We start from the raw sequence: 7,627 nt of genomic DNA, 5'->3' as shown, positions 1-7,627 counted from the left end.
CCTGTGCCCTCGGGGGGGGGGTTCTCTCAGCCTTGGGGAACCATAGCTCCATCTCCCACGCAGGGTCCCTCTCTTCCTGGACCTGGAAGTGATTTAGTTCTAGCTGTGTCCCCAACTCTGCTCTTTCTGCCCAGTTCCTCTTGTCCCTGTGACTTTATCTATTCCGGGACCTTCAATGACCAAAGTTGCCCAGGTCTCCAGCACAGAGGAAGGCTTCTCAGGACCAGAGCCACAAAGCTGCCTAACCCTAGGCATCTTTCCTTAGAGGACTCCTGGAAACGAAGTCACCATCACAGCCCCGCACTGTAAAAGCCATTGCATCCTGTGAAGCCCCCAGAGGTCTCAAAGCCATTCGTCAACCCCCTCCCTTTCCCTCTCCACAAAGCCCATGCTCTTGCCAGTTTTGCCTCCATCTGAGCTGTAGGCTAGGTCCAATTCTGGGCTGGACCAAGCCTATGTCCTCCTCCCAGTCAACCTCCTCTCCTCTGGGGCCTGAAGCAGATGTCCCTCAGTTCTGTGCTCCGTTTCAGCCTTATGTGGTTCCTGTACTACACAGCCACCATGACGTCCTCTCTGACATGCAAGTCTTGGCCGTTCACGCCCCCTTCTAGGACAACGCTGATCCCCCCATCTGTCTGCCTGAGCAAAACACGTAGGGGAGCCTCTGTGGTCTTCCCTATGGAAGTTCCTCCATCAGCCCTGTGTTACCTCCTCCTTTTCTGGAACGAGCCGCACAATGCACTGGGCCTCAGTTTTCCTGCCCATGCAATGCTGACAGTGCATCTGCTGATGCACAAGATCCGTGCACGAAGGTCATGTAGAGCACAGTGTAATGTGTTTACATGTGGTACCATGACCATCTCGGGTGTTAGCAATCAGGCATTTCCACCTGCCTGCCCTCAGGAACCCAGTGACAGCTTTATGTCATCATCTGCTGCCACCAGGTGCGACAGGTGAGACAGATGCAGTGCATAAAAGAGCCCTGGCCACCATCAGATCTCTCTCCTGTCCTCCTCCTCCCTTTCCCTCATCTCCCTGTCTGTCTGTTTATCTCTTCCTCATGATCCCACTCTGAGACAGCCTTTTTTTTTTTTAAAAGACTTATTTATTATCATATGTAAGTACACTGTAGCTGTCTTCAGACACACCAGAAGAAGGCATTACAGATGATTATGAGCCACCATGTGGTTGCTGGGATTTGAACTCATGACCTTCAGAAGAGCAGTCGGTGCTCTTAACCGCTGAACCATCTCTCCAGCCCTGAGACAGCCTTTTGCTTTCCCCTCTCCAACAAACCTATTACACTAGATCTGTTTGTTGGGAACAAACAAGAGAAATGTATTCTGAGTGCTACCATTCATTTTGTTTCCAGACTCCATTTAATCATAGAGAGAAGCCAAGTCCAAGGCCCCAGGTCCCGGGGAAGCTGGGGAGGTCCCTGTAGCTGAGCAGCTTCCGTTGTGAACAATTGTCTCACTCCAGACATCTCAGGGATGACTTCTCCATCGAGCTGGCAGGGTTAAACAAATTCATGTTCCTAGGCCTAAGAAGGAACACCTATCCCACATCTCCAAATGTTTTCTTAATTGTCTGGTAACCAATAAACAATATAGAAATTGCTGTTATCTAAACCCAGGTGCATAAATTGTAAAAATATATAACCAATTGCTTTTTTTACCCTAACTGACTATATGCAGCTGACCCGTTCTTTTGTCCCCTATCACTCTGACCTCCGGACCCAATATCTAGGAGAATGCATTAAGGACCTCTTAGCCAGCTCTGAATATGGCCCAATCTCCAACAGGCGGGTACTCCCTTGCTTAACCCATAATGTCAAAATAAAGTCGGATAACACTGCAGCTCGCCCTAGCTCTCCTCTCCCTTTGTGTACCCATCCTTTAAAAGGGTTGTACCACCTCCCCTGGGGCGGCTGCCTTCCTCAGCGCTCAGAAAATAAACGTTTCATTTTCCCGTATCTGAAGTGAGTTTTCTCAACTTCCACCCCGAACCCAACATGTTGAATTGTGTGATTTCTTAGCAGTGCATCTTGACACAGGCCTGCTAAAGGTACCCTTTGCTGCTTTATCACAAACGTGTGTGTGTGTGTGTGTGTGTGTGTGTGTGTATGTGTGTGTGTGTGTGTGTGTATGGGTGTGTGTGTGTGCATTTGCAGTGAGTGGGTATGTGAGGTATATATCCACATGTATGAACTTGTGTTTGGAGGCCTGAAGTTGATGTCAGGAATCTTCCTCAGTGACTCTTCTGCCTTATCTTTGAGGCAGGACTTTGCAGTCAAATCTAGAGCTCCATAGCAAGCTTGTTCCAGGGATCCGGTCTCCGAATTCGGAGGCTGGAGGTTCCGGCCGACTGCCACACCTACCAGACATTTACGTTCTAAGGAGCTGAATTCCAGTCTCTCTCCCCTCCAGCCCCCGAGACAGGGTTTCTCTGTATAGCCCTGGCTGTCCTGGAACCCACTCTGTAGTTCAGGCTGGCCTCAAACTCAGAAAGCGGCCTGCCTCTGCTTCCCAAGTGCTGGGATTAAAGGCGTGCGCCACCACTGCCTGGCTTCGAACTCCTGTCTTCTGACTTGCAGGTCAAGCACTTGAACCACTGATCCATATCCTTGACCCTGAATATACATTTACACCCGTGGAAAGGAGGCGCCTGAGTGGGCCAGTTCCACTTGGTGCTTCCTGAGGCTCCCTTACCCCCACCGCATCCCAGTTCCCTGTCAGCTGTCAGGACGCAGCAGCAGCCCCTGTCGAAGGTTTCTGCCCTGGGCCTTCCTATGCCTGCGGATACTGCTTCTGCTCCTTACACCCACCAGGAGGGCCAGGAAGTCCACCCTTCAGGAGGCCTCGGAGAGAGGGTATCAGTCGCTCAACTCCCGTGTCCAGGGTTGGAGCTGTCTGTAGGCTGCTCCAGCAGGACTAAGCACATGCTTTCTACAGTATTGAGAACTGTGTCTGGGGCTCTGGTGGCCTTTCCACCTTCTAGTCTCACCTCCCCAGACCCCTGTTGGTAATTTAGATTCTGCCTGGCCACACTGGAGTCTGAGTCTGCTCCTGGGAGATTTAAACGAGAACAGCAGGAACAGGGGAAATAGCCATGCGGACAATAAAAATAACTGCGTGGGAACCGTCTGTCATTCATGGTCTTCTGCTGATCCTCTCATCCCCCTGCAGTAGCTGCTGTTTACGGACAGGCTTAGAAGCTCTGGGACTCCTGGAGACCTCACAAGCAAGGAGTACAGGCTGGGTTCCAGCTCTCAAGGAGGCCTTGCGGGGACCGCCAGGCAAACGGCCGCTTTGAGGTCTACCCGATGCCCTTCTGACCTTACATCCTTCAGACCCTGGAGGAAGAAGGGACCACAGTTACACTTTGCTTTACAAAGAAACAGGCACAGTGAACACAAGGGACTGACCCCAGGTTACACAGTGTGCTGATGCAGCCATTGCTTTCACCATCTGTGGCAGAAACTTCTAGAAACACAATATCAGAAAATCACCCATGGCTGTAATGCAGGCAGTCTCTTGTGAAGATTGGTAACAGGGACTCATAACTGTCTAGCCTGTTTGTCTCTTCCTATTGCTCTTTAGAAGTCCTTGGTCCCCTTGACAGGCCTCCAGTCCACCACTTGTGAACCGTGGGTATGAGGACCACATCCCTACCCTCCACGGGCCGACATGAGGGAAATAGCATCAAAGAGCATAGATGGTACCAGTGGCCTTCAGCCCAGGATCAGGGGATACCTGGGGACAGGAACCTTACAACCTCATCACAAAACAGGTGCTGAGCCCAGACCAGTGTCCCTGGGCTTGCACAAGGCACTGTGCACTGCCCACAACTGGATATGAGTCTTGAAGGTAAGGTCCAGTTCTAACAGGATCACCACAGGCGGGGCCTTGGCTATGCAGCTGCTATGGAGACTCTCGCAGCTGTCCTTCTGGGTGGCTGGCTTCACCCGCTGTTTGTGTCTTGGATCTGGGGCCATGGGGTTTTCTGGGTAAGTGATGAGTCACTGGCTTCAGAAGGTTGGCTGCGTTTATTTAAGACCTTGCAAACAGTTTACAGCCCGTGGGCAGTGGTTTCCAGTCAGGGAAGGAAGCACTGTGAGACAGCCCTGGGAGGCCACAGGGGAGGGCAGAACTCTTCCCCACAGGAAGAGCTCACAAAGTGAATGTGGATGCAGGAGATGGGACACCAATGTGCTGACTCGGGGACCCTACTGGACATTCCTGGCTTTTGCTAACCTGGATTGGGTTGTGTGCCCCTGAAAGACATCGTTGGCATTTGAGCCGAAGGCACTTGTCTTCTTTGAAGCTGGACTGTTGTGGACAGAACGGCGCTAAGATGAGGTCATACGGTCAAGGTGACCGCTAATCCCAGTGGCTGGTGTCCTAAGTTGAAGCCTGTGAAAAAGCAGAGTGAGGTGAAGGCCACATTCTTCAAGGAGACAGCTTGGGCTCAGCCTGACACTAGGCAACGACCACTGTTGTTTACTGAGAGTCACCAGAAATAGGAAGAGGCAAATGTGGGCTCTTTGAGCACCCCTCAGTATGGCTCTGACCGCACCTTGATTTTAGATTTTAGGGCCTCAGCGTTGAGCACAGGGTTCTACTCTGTGGAGCTGCGCACTGTAGGTCCCTTTGTTCTGGAGTCCTCAGGGATGGCCCTGTCCATCTCCAGGCCTCTGCTATGTCTGCTTATTTAACATTCTTGCCCAGGGGTTTTCCAGTCCAGACCCATGGGCCTCGCTGCCACCCAAGCCTGCCCCCTCAGACACAGTCTCTGGAGATTCCAGCTCATGTTCACTGATGCAGGACCAGAGAGTCCCTTTGGGATGGTTTTGCAGATCTCAAGGCTTCCAAGTCCTCAAGTCAGGGAATCCTGGATCAGGTAGACAGGAAAAGGACTGACACCTGGTGTCCCTTAGGTGTGGTCATGAGCATGGGTCTCTGGAGACATGAATTATTCTTGTAAGAAGGTTGTCTCCTAGAACCTGTGTCCTCCCATCTCCCCAGCTGGATACCACCTATCATGGTACCTGCAGGCATGGGGGGCAGTTACACAGGATACTAGATGTGCTGAGTATACTGTAGGAGCCACTGGGCTGGAGGAGGCGAGGCCGTCCCTTGAGCAGTGACAGGGAGGGAGCATGTGTCTTTCTTGTTTGCCGAGGTCACAGTAGATGGTGTGCTGGACATAGGGACATGTCATGAGGAGACACCTGACCTCTACCTTCCTGGCATATGACAGAGGGTGAAGAACATGCCTTACAGACCCAGGCCCAGACCTGTGCTCACCTACTGTGGCCAGTGCCAAGACTAACAAACACAGATGTGGAGTTAGTGTGGTGTCTTAGTCAGGGTTTACTGCTGTGAACAGACACCGTGACCAAGGCAAATCTTATAAATGACAACATTTAATTGGGCCTGGCTTACAGGTTCAGAGGTTCAGTTCATCAACATCAAGGTGGGAGCATGGCATCGTCCAGGCAGGCATGGTGCAGGAGGATCTGAGAGTTCTACATCTTCATCTGAAGGCTGCTAGCAGAATACTGGCTTCCAGGCAGCTAGGATGAAGGTCTTAGAGCCCACACCCACAGTGACACACCTACTCCAACAAGGCCACACTCACTGCAACAGGGCCACACCTTCTAATAGTGCTACTCCCTGGGCTGAGCAGATACAAACTGTCACAGATGGGGAGCACTGGTCTCTTCTGTGGCACTTTCCTAGAAGAGGGGCAAGGTAGCCACTAACCAGGTGACCAGAGTGGGAAGGATGTGGGGTAAAGGAATCCTGGAGACAACACCCTGACAAGGGCTTGGGCAGTGAGAAGAGACGGGTACAGGGTTGGGCAGTCCAGTGGGGAATGAGTCCTGTTCAATACCCTGCCAGCCCCATCCTACCCAAGGGCAACTTCTGTTCCATTCTCTCACCTCGGGGCGTTTTGCCTGCTCTTGTATTTCACAATAATGGAACCACCGGGAGGATGCCTTCCTGCCTGGTGTGTGTCTCTCACTCTCTGTGGTGGCTATGTGTCCAGCTAGGGTGATACAGGGCGACTGGTTCCTTTTGGAATGCATAATACACCACTCCAGTGGCCATAGAGGCAGGGCAGTGGCATGGTCAGTCTCCCTTCCTCAGTGTAATCAAGACATCCTCCACAGGCCTGGCCCGGAGGCTAACACATCCCAGACAATCCCTTGCAGGTATTTCTCCTAGGTGATTCTAGGGCCTGCCGAGGTGACAATAAACACTATCAGATTATGGAGAGGATCCCGTCAAAAGTGGAGAGGCTATGCTGTTTAGAGAATTAGTGTGTAGGCTGGAGAGATGGCTCAGCAGTTAATAAGCTGCTAACTGCTCCTGCAGGAGACCTGACCTTGGGTCCCAGCACCCACATGGTGGCTTACAACCGTTTGTGATTCCTTTCCAAAAGGATCAAGCACATTTTCTGGCCACCATCAGCACGAGCACATACGAGGTACGCACATATCCGTACAGTCAAAACATCATACATACACGTAGAAAATAGATCTTTAAGGAGGCTCATAAGCATTAGTGTACACTTCATACATAATATCAGATAGCCCAGAAAAGTAACAAAATCTTGGCATGTGACTCTAGGCAGGTCCTTTTTCCTGCTGAGGGCCTTGTTACCTTCTGTGAGAAATGATCCCTGAAGCCCCTGTCAGTCCTCAAGCTGTAGGGTACTCATGTTAGATCTGGCTGTCTGGTACTGGATGCTCTGGAGTGAGTGGAGAATGATAGGCTTCTGGGTAGATGGATGGAGCCAATGGGGAGGCGCACGCTAATGAGCTGGAGGTGGGAGGGGCACTCTAATGAGCTGGAGGTGGGAGGGGCATGCTAATGAACTGGGTGTGGGAGGGGCATGCTAGTGAACTGGGTGTGGGAGGAGTATGAGAAGTGCTGAGGAGGTCTCCAATGTTTGTAGCTCCCATTGCAAGGGGTGGGCTTTCAGGAGGGGGAGTGGCCTGGAGGCTGTGTTGGGGTGCCCTTGGGTTGGTGGAGCGAGCCTTGTGGGAATAGGAAAGCAAGCAGCACAACAACGTTTATTCTTAAGCTCAAGGGACGGACTAGGTCAGAAAGAAACATTTCCTGGTTGTCACTGGAAGACAAGGATAGAGATATCATCTTTGAGAGCAATGAAAGGTCTCCTTGGCTGGTCAGGACAGGGGGAGCACCAGCCTCAAGGATACTATAGCTAAAGACAGAGCATGCTCCCTGCTACATGAGCACTGGCATGGGAGGAGTGTCCACTGCAGGCCAACCGCAGTGCTGAGAGGTTCACACAAGCCATGACACCACCTGTGGCCAGAGGGCTAAGCTGCCACAGTGAGGGACCACAGGCTGGGTGACACTCTAACTGACTTGTTTCATCACATTTCCTGAGACTAGACGTCCAGGATAAGGGATTGGCAAGGTTATTTTCTTCTCTTGTTGGCCACTTTCTCTCTGTGTCATCCCAGGTCTTCTCTGGTGTCTCTATGCCTTAGACTCTCACTTACTTGGTTTTTGTTTATGGGTGGTAGTGGTGGTGGTAATGATGGTGGTAATGGTGGTGGTGATGGTGGTGGTAATGGAGGTGGTGGTGG

The sequence above is a fragment of the Mastomys coucha genome, unplaced genomic scaffold (genome assembly GCF_008632895.1).
Source record: "Mastomys coucha isolate ucsf_1 unplaced genomic scaffold, UCSF_Mcou_1 pScaffold6, whole genome shotgun sequence".
NCBI classification, from domain to species: Eukaryota; Metazoa; Chordata; class Mammalia; order Rodentia; family Muridae; genus Mastomys; species Mastomys coucha.
The sequence above is the reverse complement of the archived record's forward strand: the minus strand, read 5'-3'. Positions refer to the sequence as shown.